This window comes from Uloborus diversus, chromosome 10 (genome assembly GCF_026930045.1).
Source record: "Uloborus diversus isolate 005 chromosome 10, Udiv.v.3.1, whole genome shotgun sequence".
Classification (NCBI taxonomy): Eukaryota; Metazoa; Arthropoda; class Arachnida; order Araneae; family Uloboridae; genus Uloborus; species Uloborus diversus.
In genome coordinates this window covers 37296903-37310378 of record NC_072740.1, presented here as the reverse complement: position 1 = coordinate 37310378, position 13476 = coordinate 37296903, and the positions used below count along the sequence as shown (strand labels likewise).

Below are 13476 nucleotides of genomic sequence, written 5' to 3'. Positions count from 1 at the left end.
CTTGGATCACAATATCTTTTTATATAAAGCACATATGAGGAATTATTGAACTCACAATAAAATATCATCCACAACTATATTGCTTTTTGAAGTATCATTGTTCTACTAAGTTCATCAAGAATAATAATGTAACCCACAACATTACAACGTTACTCGTATAACATAAGGTACGCATTTCTGTATCCATGAGTCAAGAATAACGGCGATTACTGCGGCTATTACATACCACTATTTCCTACTTAAACTGATTTTTCTCGTTCATAATTAAAGCTGGCATCTTGAAATTTATTCAAGTGAATGAGGTTAATGGGACATAAAAAAGAAATACTAATAATACTTGATACGGTAGATACATTTATATACCATCATAACAAACCAAACCGTGTGCCACGACAGCCCGTGAAGACCAAGACCTACTGTGCCCAAATCAGTTTTAATGACCAGGGTCTCTGGGGTGCAAGGCAGATGTTCCGGTGAGGTGGTCAGCCTAACGTGGAATATACCCTCATAGCATTGTAAAAAATAGTACTAACGGTAGGAAAAAGTTACAATTTGTCGGAATAGCGAGATATGAAATTTAGAAACATACACGTATTTAATTAATTATTTCTAGTTCATCCAGGTGGAGCGCGGCCGTAGGCACTATAGTAAACAAAGATCTTGCATTCATCCTGAACATTAAGATAATCTTGTTATTTTGAGGAAATATTTCATTCAGCAGTTACTTAATATTGTTTTCAGTAAACATTTGACAACTAGTATGCATTTCTGCTAAAAAATTATAAGCAAGAGTAAAACGCAGTAAGGATTTCAGAGAACTGCCGCAAACATTATGAAGGGTCGGATGGGCATTCAAAACTAAGTCACTCTCATTTTCGCATTAAGTGTCATCTATTTTCCTTTTAGATTTGAAATCTACCATACAGTAGTTAGACAGTTCTTGGGTCTATACAGTAGCGCCGCCATGAGCTGCGCCTGCGTCGCAGAGGAGACGAAAAACTCTTCGCCGGCCGTCCTCCCGCGAAAGCGCGCCCATTCAAAGTCTCGCGCTCTCATCGATCTAGCCAAAGCTCTACTCGCTTCATCCTAGCCGCTCAGTCCGAGTCCGGCTCTCCTAAGCGGCACAAGTGGAAAACCACAGCTCCCGGACTAACCGACCCACGGTAAGTGGGAACACTTCTTTTCTCAAAGGGAGAGAAAGGGATTTCCTCTGGGTACCGGATTTTTTGCTTCTTCCCAAACGTTGCGTTATTGATATTTCTTAACTGCAGTATTTTTACGATGCCTACGGAAACGATTGTGACACTATTTTCGTATACATTACAATATGTTTTACTGTTTTTAACGATATTTTCTTTATCACTCAGGACACGGCAATTTGTATACCAGGAAAAAAAATCGAACGTTTCGATCATTAAATAATGTCATTAATTTGGTATTTTCTTTTACTTCAAATATTAACAAAATATAATTTGATAATGCTTGATATTTCGTATTTAGTATTCGTTTTACTAATACTTAACAGTTATGATTTCGTGTCCTTAACTCACATCATGTTAAATGTCAATGGTTGCTAAGCTAATTGCATAGCTACAAATACAGTCAATTTATAAAAGTTAAATTTCATAAAACCTTAGATACACAAACAACATTTTGAACCTAACTTTAAAAAAAAAATCGAGTCATGACTAATCGAATATTTTTGCTCCGTTTGTTTTATTAGAGGTAAAACTACTATTAATGTAATAATCATAATCGCTACAAATAATATTTTATGCGATATATATAATTAAGATAATTTTTTTTTTTTTTTTTTTTTTTGTCATTAATGTTGTAAGTTGTTTCTTTCTTACTTTTTTTTAAATTGTAATAATGACTGTTTCGCATATTGAATCGAAAATTTAATATAAAAAGATTAAATTTTCGGAAATCCCTACATGTTTTTGATTTTGCTTACATGCAACATATTAATTTATATTTGTTTGCATTATTTATTTCATGAACGATTCACAACACCTTGAATCACCATTCTTAAAACCATTCTTATTATAGGTACGTAGCTGCTGATTATTTTATTTAACACATGAACTGCAGTTTGTGTGTATTTTTGCATTGATAAGTAATATTTATCTTGCGCATAGTACATATAAATAAGTTTGAACAGGCAGAAAATGCTTTACTTTTGATTTTACTTACATGCATCACATTTACACATATTTAAACGATTCACAGCACCTTGAACTGCAATAATTAAAACAAGCTTTATTATTGGCCCTAATCTGCTATATCTTTTATTGTACACGTACACGAAAACTGCAGTTTATTTTAAAATTCAAATTAAATAGTGTTTCTCTCTTCAAAACACTCAGGAACCACTTTCATTTTTATTCATTTTTGTCATTTTCACCGGTTAAATTTTGGCCACAATAATATATAATAAAGTAACTATATACGTTATACGTTATTGCGGTAATTTCTTGGTAAACTGTAATTAATTCAAGGCATAATGCTGTAAATATGTATTTTTAAAAATAAATAGTGTTTAAGAAATATATAGGATAGACCGGGGCACGTTTACGCAGTGCCCTTTTTTCAAAAGGAATTATAATTTGAGAGGCAATAGTCATAACAGTTTGATGCTGCTCCCTAGCAAATATCCTCACAAGTTTTTGAGCATCAGTCGAACATCGGTCTAGCATGCAGAAAGAATAATCTGTTTTCTACCAAGTCAAGTAAATTTTGAGTTGAACGTTTTGAAGCTTACTGTGAATAAATAACACTTAGTTAAGAAAGAACAAATACATAAAAATTGCAGAATTTTATCATTTTTTTGAGAATTGTATTTGTATGAACTGAAATGTTATTAAATATTTTTGCACGTTAAAAATAAATCCAAACTTGGAGACGGGGCAAGTTTACGCGTTGACTTCAAGTTTACGCGTAACCTTTACGCACGTTCTTACTGTGTCTTACTCCTAAACGTGCCCTGACGCTTTTTTTGCTATGAGGTGTGTTAAAACTGTTTAGTATTTTCAGGCTATTTAGTTTTGAAAATCATCATTTAATTTTTAATTGAGTTACACATGTGTATCTTATAACTTACAATCATGTTGTGCTGTCTTTATGCCCGTTCACTTTTTACTTTATACACTATTCAATCTGTAATAAATTTGCTTTATTTTAATAATGGTAAGGCATTATGCTCAAAACACTAACAGGAACCACTTCAGGTTTGAAATCAACTATGCGTAAACGTGCCTTGTGTCCGGGGCACGTTTACGAAACCGACTTGGGCTCAAAAGTATTTTTTTTAACGGTTAAAAACATAAACTGAGCAACAAACGAATATACCAATTTTGACTCCATTAACTGCTTCATTAAACCGCAATGTCTAAAATGTCCTCAGTTAAAACATAAAGTTTAGAAAATGCATTGGAAAAATCCTCGTAAACGTGCCCCGGTCTACCCTAAGTCGTTTTGCAGTAGCAGCATCCCCATAGCATACCTATGTTTCAAAAGTGTTTATTTTTTCCAACAAGTTTTTATTATTAACAAAGATAAGGCGATAAGTTAGTATATTTGGAGAGAAATATTAATCTCTGTTGAGAAATCTTTCATTTTCTAGCTATAATTACTTTCTAGCTTTAATAACAACAAATTGTTACTTTTAATAAGTTAGGGGAAAATTACAGCTTTAATCTGATATTGCTGCAAATATTAAATAAGAAATAAAAAAATAAAAGTTTGCCCTTGAGGCAAAATTTAAATTATACTTTAGGAAAATGTAAGTTTGTTTAATTTGCAAAACTGTGAGAAATGCAAATCACTACTAAACACTTTATTTTACTTACTCTGCTGTATATAAAATAGGTTTTGCGGAAAACACCAAGTATTTCGTATTGTAATTGAAGTAGTGTTTATAAAGCATTTTAATCGTTCAAGCCGTACTATTTGCTTATTTCTAAGTTGAATATTAGGTGCGATGTTTTGATTTTATTTTAGACATAGAACTGTTTCTTAAATTCTTTAGTGTTGTAATACTGGAAAAATAATACATAATGTTATGGATTCTACAATGTCTAATGGACCTCCCTGTCGGGCTGCTGTACAGGAAAGTAATGAATCATGAAGCAAAAACATTATTTGAAATCGATGCCGCAATTTGTTATCATAGTTTTTCAAAATTTTTAATGTGATTTATCATGTAACATTATCTTATTTCATGATTCTAACGACAGCCAGAACTGCATCTCAGAAAGCTGCCATGAGTTTGGATCACAATTCTGCACAAATAGATAATCAAAACGACATTTTTGGGCCATAAGGTTTCGAATTCATGGCCTTCTCATTGTAAACACGGCACCATAACCAACTCAGCGATCTTCGGGATGCTATGCGTTGAAGCAATGCGTGAAAAAAACAGTATAAATCGTTATTTTTCCCCAAAACCACCAAATTGTGAATTGTCTCTTTATTTTTGCTGAAAGCGGTGATTTTTTTTAAAATAACGCCTTACATATGAAGTTCGATAAAGTGTTATTGAAATTATCACGTAGTCAAAAATAAATAAATAAATAAATAAAAAATAAATAAAGACAGAAAATATATATATATAAATAAATGAAAATAAAATAAAATATTTAAAAAAATGAATAAATAACTTTAAAAGAAACTTTGAAAAAATAATATACCTGGTGGTACATTATTTTGCATGAAGAAATAATCCGAATAAAACAAAAAATTGTCCACTTAGTAATAACGAAGAGGGAAAAATGATTAGAGTTAAAAATGTAGTTGCAGCAATCACTAAAAGGTGGTGCTTTTGAACGTATAATGAAGAAACTAGAAAAAAAAAAACAATTAAAACTTAAAACCGGATTGTCTACGCAATTTATTGAACGATATTACAGATAGATTACACTTGCGCATGGCAATGACATGCTCCACGTGTCAATTGAGCTGGTTTACACAATCCAGGCAGTGTACGGATATGCTCAACTCCACAACGTAATGATGCATCGCGATTGATATTTTGCACATGTTGTGTTATGTGAACTTTTAGGGCATCAACGTTTGCAACACCTCCCCTGTACTCATTAGATTTAAGCCTCCCCAAAATCAAAAACCTCATAGTATCTGATTAGGGGATCAAAGAGTTCACGTCATATGAAAATAACGGCTTATTACCCTATCATATGTGAAATGCTGACTTAACAAAACTTGTTCTGATCTCAAAATATGGAGTGGGGCTCCATCTTGCATAAAAAGAGTCGGAAGGACACTGTGTCCTTACTGCAGTTGTGGATTTACAAATGTTTGCAACATGTCCAGGTATCGTTGTGCAGTATCCGAGTACGCTACAAATCACGTTATCCGTAACTCTTCAAAACATTATGGACCTAGCAGAAATTATTGCCCCTTAGTCTTTCTCAAGATTAATAGTGTTTGAAATCGCAATACCATTTTTGTAGACAGAGGAGCAACCTGTTGGCAATTGCAGGAACTATTTATTTAATTTCAACCTTCTTCCTCCTTGCTGAATTGTAATTGTCCCAAATTTAGTTTCATTCTGATTGTTCTTTCAAGCTCCCGAAAGCTTCAAATAGAGATATTTATTTCATAACCGCTAGATGAGTTTTGGTTGCTTTTATTTCAACTGTAATGAATAAGACATGCAGATTCTAAAGGGGCGAAAGCTATAGAGCTGAATTTATTGATTTAATGAACATTTACAATATAATATGCACTAGTTTTAAAAACTTTCAAAACTCCGTAAATGTTTTAATATCGGATATATATTCCTTTTTTTTACCGAATATATTGTTTAATGTACTATACCGGGAAGGGCGTGGATTTCGATAGCACATTGCATCCCTTGTATAAATGTTACTTTCAAACAAATACATGTTTTTTCAGTAATTATTTCATCATGTTCTAATCTTTTTAAAAAAAATATCCTTTTAACCTTTTAAAATTCTATATTTTACCACATCAACGGTATTTTATTTTACCATTATTCGAGAATCAATATAATAGTATTAAAATTTAAATCGTAATTTGATTTCAGGGAGCTAAGAATCATTTCGTAGATTGATTTACCATTGAGAAATTATCATTCGTTATGTCTTAAAAATGATCATTTGGTATTTGATGCCTACTGGGGCATATGTTAAAATTGAGTTATTCCTCTGAGATGTTACCATAATTTACGGAATAAATGTGAAGTAAACAATATTATGCTTTACTTAATTCAAGCACTGACTCTCCAATTATATGTACTTATTATTTTTAACTGATTAATTTTTCGAGTTAGTTTACCATAAAGTTACACAAAATGTGTAAAATAAAACAAGGATATCATCTGGGATGTTGAAAATAGAAGCATGACGAGCGTTGCTAAAAAAAATTTCAGACTTGTAAAACCAGTAAATTTGTTAAATATAAGTCAATTTGTGTTTCAATAACGTTTCGTAAATTTAGGTTCAATGGTAACCAAAGAATAATAAGGAATCCGCTCTTTTGAAAATATGTTTTAACTTTCCTAACAACGCAGTTTTACTCTGTAGATAGTAATTTGGATTTATTCAAAAAATAAAAAAAAAACTAAAAATACAGAAAATGTGTAAAAATAAAAAACTAGTCACTATGCGCATGATCGCAGAAAAAACAGTTAACTTAATGGCTAAAAGGTGTTTTTTGTAACTTAAGAGCAAATTTCCATTTCAAAAAGAATTTTTTATGAAAATGTAATCTAAGAGTGAAAGCATACACTCAAATACCACCTTAAAACCTAAAGCTTGCCAGTTTACGGCGTACCTGAACACTTTAGCAGCATTTAATTGTGGGAAACTCGTTATCAATACACATAAGGGGAAGCGAATTGTGGGAAAATTTTGTCTGCCTTCTGAAATTCATTTATTTGGTAAAGAGTTTGAGTCAATTTTTTAAATTGTACTAACGTACAATTTAAATTGTACTAACGTACGTGTACTCATCGTAGCATAAAGTTATTTATATTTCAATTTCTGAAGCGATGGCATATTTTGCGGATTAACGCCATACACTGTGTGTAGTGTGTACTAATATTTTTATTTTTTATATTACGTATATTTAACCGTGTAATTAAAGGTGACTTAATAAGTTTTATAAACTTATTTTTTTTACACACTGTAAAATTCCAAAACGTTACTGGTTATTTCCGTGGAACTTTTCGACTTTTAACAGGTCTTTTACCTATTTCCCCGTATAATCAAGAATCTTCAAAAAAAGGTTTCCTGAATCGATACAAGTGGCACGAATGCAGACTTTTCACTGGCTTGGAAAATATTTTTTGCTACCGGATTGCTATCTTTAAAAATTGAATGAGTGTGTTTATTAAGTGTATCGGCTTAAGCTCGGTTACGGTCCGTCCAGATTCACTAAGTTTCCAGTGACAGCGAATACATAAGTCAAAGGATAGCTGCAACTGTGTAAGGCCGAAAATCTAGGCAAGGGATATGCTTCATCTTACTTGCAGTTCTTGAATAACTTTTGTCACGGTTGCGCTCACGATTCTGGTAATCTTATGCTTCTGCGCTATGCTTCTTGGTAAATCAAGAAGTTTCTAATCATATACATTAAACGTGCTGAATTTTTAGAAGGTTCCCGAGACATGGAAGGCTTTAGCGGGATATTTCCCAATTCTTCAGAAAGTTTCAGGCTTTTTTTAGAAGGGTTACTGACTTTTAGCGGAAAAAGTTCCTGGTTTTTCCAAGATATGTTACTGGCAGGAATTGAACACATGAGCTGCCTTTTATTTTCCAGAAACATTTCTGAATCATTTTTTAAGTGTAAATCATGCACTTTTATTGAATAAGAGCCATTATTTATCTACAAATAAAGTGATATGGACAGTTTGTGCCATTATATACCATTTGTATATAACCGGCATCATTTTTTCTTATTCTGGGTTTCAGTCGTTCCTAATTACATAAAGTAAAGAACTCTCATTTCAACTGTTATGCAGACAGTTAAGTATACCATTTTATATGTGTATATACGTTTTAAAATATTATAAGACACAGCCCAAATAATTTCGTTGATTTTGTTATGACAAACAATCAAAACACTGCTGAAATCTTTTCTTTAACTGTTTTCGAAGAGAAAAAAAACAAAAAATAAACTATTGTCGGAAATATTATTTCGGATTTTTTTCAGAACAATCTTCCTCAGCAAAAAGGAGCGATAAGTAAATTTTAGTAACTTAAAGTATTTAAAATATATGTTCTTAACTATTTGTATGTTTACTTCAGTTCCTCTTACTAACACCAAATAAATCATTTAAATTTCTGTGAGTTATGAACTGTTTAAAAAACGTACACAACATGCCCTGTTTCGTTCACAAGAACGTTTAGCCATGCCTTAAAAAATAATATTCTGCCCAGGCATGTGGCCATTTTCCTTTAAGTTTTATGATGCTTCGAATTAAACCTCTTTGCTTCTATCAAAACTCGTCTTATTTTTCAGACAGTTTCCCATCCATGAACTGTGAAGAATACGATGATTTAATAATGAGTGTGATCGTCACAATTCTTCATCTCCTAAACCCAATTCAAAATTCAATTTATTCGTTTTCTTTCTTCGCTGTATTATTGTCTCGTTTCCTAATTTATTCATTATTTTATTTTATCTTATTACTCTAAAGGAATAAAACACCTTTGTCTGCCTTTCGGGTCATTTAACCGTGGCCTGAGTAATATTTTTGTGCGAGTTGTTCGGTTTTGTCAGAATATTATAATCACATCTTAATCAGTTCTGTTACGCTTTATAGTTTTCCAAACCGTTATTTATTGAGTAAATACCATGTTTTTGTTAATATTGCTTTCATACTTACTGCAATCGTTTTAACTTAATGTGAAAAAAACCAAAGTATATATTTTTAACAATCCTAAATTCTAATTTAAATACAATAACTACTATACACTTTTTTTTTTTTTTTGCCTTTAAAATAAATGAAATAGTTGTACACATGCTCTAACAAATCCCTAACGACTAAAACAAAATATCTTGGCGACTACATTTTCTGAATGAGAATCTTTCTGAAGCTATTTTACTTTTTTTTTACTTAAAAACTAATTTAACTGGCGTCTAAAAATATTCCTGGTTCCCAAGATGTTACAATGTTCGTCGGTCTCTGGATGCAAATATTCAACTGCGTACTTGGAAGTACAAAAGAAAAAAAAGTCTAAAAAACATCTGCTGAAGTTTTGAACCCTATTACATCACAATTGGGGCAAGTTATAAAAATGCATCAGTGGCTACCAAAAGTGTTCGTACACCTTGAAATTTTGTAGTAAAACCAAAATAACGCAAAACTGCATTCGAATGTGAAGTCCAATTTTTTTCACACCATTCCTATGCCATTCTGAAATGTAACCCAGTAGTTTTATCAACATATTGCCAGATTTTATTTTTGACATTTGTCAAAAAACGAAGAGACATAGAAAAAATATGCAACGAAGGTCATTGCACACTGAAATATTTTCGAATAAATTCATGATTAAAATTATCATATGTCGTTTTTTTTTTTTTAAATTATTTTTTCAATGTGATGACACTTTAAAGTCATTTGGCTTTAAGTTTTTGTTTATTTATTTCCTAATATTCTGCTTATTATTTTAAAATTGCAGGTATGCGAAAAAAACAACAAACACTATTCGAAATTTGATTTTCTTTCCCTCACAGTAGCTGTAAATTGGTTTGAAATGTCTCTAAATTAGTTATTCTATACTATTATATAGTGAAGTACTTGATAAATTGCTTTTAAGACAAAAATCGGATCGAAAACAAGGTAAGAAAAGGTCAACTGGCAAAGTTAACAAATCGTGATCGGAGATTTACAGTTAAAAAAATTATGAAAAATACACATTTGAGTGCTTAAAAAGCTTCAGCAAAATTGAATGAAACATTTTACATTTAATTTTCCCCTAAAATTGTTCGCCAAGTTCTCTGATTAGCTTAATAAAATGGGACCTCTTCCCGCAGACATTTTCTTGTTCGTGCAAAAAACAGAAAGCTTATGCTTTCCTACGTAAAATCAATGATAAATAAGCTTAAACGTTTTGGAACAACGTCTTACTTACAGATGAAAATAATTTCAACATGTTGGGTTAAATTGTTGTATAATTGTAAGTAAAAGAAAAAATGAGGAGTTTAATCTTAAGAACTTCGTTGGATCAGTTAATCAGGACGGTGAAGGTGTTCTTGTGTGAGGGTACAAATCAGCATCAGGACTTGGAAGTTTAGAATTTCTTTATGAAATAATGAATCATGCGGTTCATTTAAATATTCAAAAAAAAAAAAAAACTATTAGCCCGAAATTTGGTTATCGGAAACATTTTTTTTTTCATCAAAATAACGATAAGAAGCACACGTTTGCATTTGGTGCCCCAAAAATTGTTCTTAAGCTTAGAAATATCTCCTCAATCGCCAGATTTAAACTTAATGGAACATGTTTGGAGATATCTGGTGGCTAGATTAGAAAATACACCATTGAAACGAAAAGGGAACTAGAAACAGTAAGACTTGAAGTGCAGTTGAACACTTACTCAGAAATTGCACAAAATAAGAAAGAAAAAACCATGAAATATATTCCCAGACGTTTAAAAACTGTTGTTGATACTGCATGATATTCTACTAAATAACAACTTAGTAAAATGTTAGATTATTTACTAGTTTTTTTGAGCAATCACGATTACTTATTGTTCTCACTTGACAGTTCTTGATGTTCCGGTTCCTTTTTCAGCTTGGACCAGGGCTGCAGCACCACCGTCCACCGGCGGCGGCGCGGCCGGTCCTGAGCACTGTCCCCCGGAATCCACTTTTGCTGAGCGGTGGCGTCCATGTCCTACACACGCATACTCATACACAGTCGCCTACGCGCGCACGCCTTTACACACATACACACGCCTACGTGCACACTCGTAAGCCTTCACACACACGCACACAACTATATACACGTAAGCACCCAGGAGGAGGGACATGCTTGGGCGGGGGAGCCATTTCTAGAAACAATAACTCTAACCAGTAGAGTCTTGTAGCAACGCGTGATTGCGAAAAACATAATTTGAATTCAAAGTTTCGGAATTCAAATTAGAGTTAACTTTTTTTATATTTTTTTCAAAGTGTACGAAGACTATTGTGAGATTAAGTTTCTGGCACTTTTTGGTTATTGATTTCTTAAAAATCAAGTTTTATTATATTATTAAAATTTTTTTAAGTAGTTTTGTTGAAAATATATCATAGATCTTATAATTAAATACCCATTCCAAAATATTAATTTTAACAAATGAAAATGGCGTATTTCATTGAAAATCGTAAGTGCACGAATACGTTTGGGAGCCACTGTATGCTTACACTGTTTTTAGAGCTATTTAATGTGTACGTACAATATGAAGCACAACTTTTTACAAAATACTGGTTTCTTCTTGCTGTGCATTATTTAATGAATCCTGAAAAATATTGATAAATAAGGTATATTTGGCATTAATGGCTGAAACACACTAATAATCACATTAGTTGGCAAAAAGCAAAAACCGTACTGTGAAAAGCAAGTACAACAATACAAATTGTTTTAGCTTTCCCCCGTTTCCGAGAATAGGTCTCTTGCACTGTTATTAAAATCGTCCGATGATTGGCAAATAACTCGGTGTGTTATTATCTGCAAATAATGCTCCCAAAGAAGCAAAACTCGTTAACTACAATGATTTCGGCTTGAGGTTGCGAAAAACGTTTTCTCTAAGCCGTGGGTTTCTTTTCACAGGAGGAAACTTGAGATTATGAGAGACTTGAGTGTAAGTCACCAGAAGCTTAATGGTTATGAAAGAACGATTTGAAGAAGAATATGATGAAATACGTTTTACTACTATATAGTTCTACTCTATATTCGTTATTTATAGTTTCAATTTTAGCAATAAAACATTCATTACAATGCGTACTGACGTAAACAGCAAATTTGAAACTATATATACTATATATATATATATGTATTCAAATTACGCAATTTTTAATGTATACATTGATAAGGTTTTTTAATAACAAATTGAAAATTTTTTGATTTTTTTTTTTTAAAGACGTTTTGGTATTTCTAAGGGGCAGTTTTGAAAAAAAAATGTTCAATTTTGGAACATAGTTTTTGCAGTCTATTTCCTTTGCTCGATAAACAACGCATTTTTGAACACGAAAATTAAACGCCTTTAAATTATTAATTGTTTCCACTAATTTTGTTTTCCTCTTTACGTTTTTATTGATGGAAATAAAACCTATAGTAAGTAAAAACTTTGCAAAATATTATGCGTGGTGATAGTTTAGTTGATTGCTGAATGTATCGGTGGTTTCTGATACCGTTCTTACTTATCACTTTCTGTAATAGTTCGTGTTCTCATAGATCACTGTTATGGGACCCGTTTAGTAATATTGTTTGTGATATATATCATATATTTAAATGACGACTTGAAAAATGGCTAAATGAACAAAAAATATTCCTAAAAATCGAAAACACCACAGTTAACTGGTTTGAACGTTTTTTAATAATAAGTTTAATTATGCCCTAAGATTAAAAAATATATATATTTACTTGAAAACGCTGGTTAACGTAACACGTCTGATAGGGTGCGTACAAAACAAATGAAGAAAGCCTGTTGAGGAAGAATTATTTTATACAGCAACCTGAAACTATTTATACTGGGCAGTTAAGTCCGTAATGAACAGTTTAGACAGAGGGTTAGAGGATGCCTATAGTTATGACCAAGCCCTCTTTCCACATAACAAGGTATTATACTCGCACTGTGATCCTGTTTTCCCCACCAATAGAAGTTTTCTTTTTCTATTTTGAAAAGTCCGCCAGTAGGTTATGTTTTTGAATGAAGTAAAACATCTCGTACAAAGATGTTGACGTAAAGAAGAACATAATAATTGAAATCAAAATTGAAGTAAATACATTTGATGTTTCATTTAACAAAGATATTCTTTGAGTAATCTTTGTTAAGAAACGTTTTTTCCTTTCATTAATGAGAGCTTAAACATCATTGAAAATTAAAAACTCATTTTCCTTATTTCTTCTTTATATATTTTTGCATTATTTCTGCTTCATTTCTATAGTGTCCATCGATTGCTTCAATATACCTAAAAGAAATTATCTCCAGAAGGACTTTGATACGTGAAGATATTATAAAAGTATTTCCCATAATTAAAAAAAAAGTAAGCAACCAAAAAAAAAAAAAAAAAAAAAAAACGGCAATATTTTCCAGGAGATTGACCAGCAGCTTAAAACCAGATATAGAGCTTTTGAAAGATTCTGTTTTTAAAGTTTTCCAAATATTTCTCCGATTTTTCTTTTTCTTAAAAACTTCAATTCTTACTCATTTGAAGTTCTTTATAGCAGAAACTTGAACTTTCCAACACTTGCAAATGCGATTTCTAAGAATTCAATGGCATACA

At 31.8% G+C, this 13476-nt stretch overlaps 1 protein-coding gene across 1 annotated transcript in view; it reads left to right on the top strand.

Moving 5' to 3' along the window:
* Window positions 1-1051: 1051 nt before the first annotated feature.
* LOC129231373 (uncharacterized) overlaps window positions 1052-13476 on the top strand; it is a gene marked incomplete in the record, with an annotated part of 298238 nt that continues 285813 nt past the window's right edge. The window contains 1 exon segment of the mRNA XM_054865670.1: window positions 1052-1163.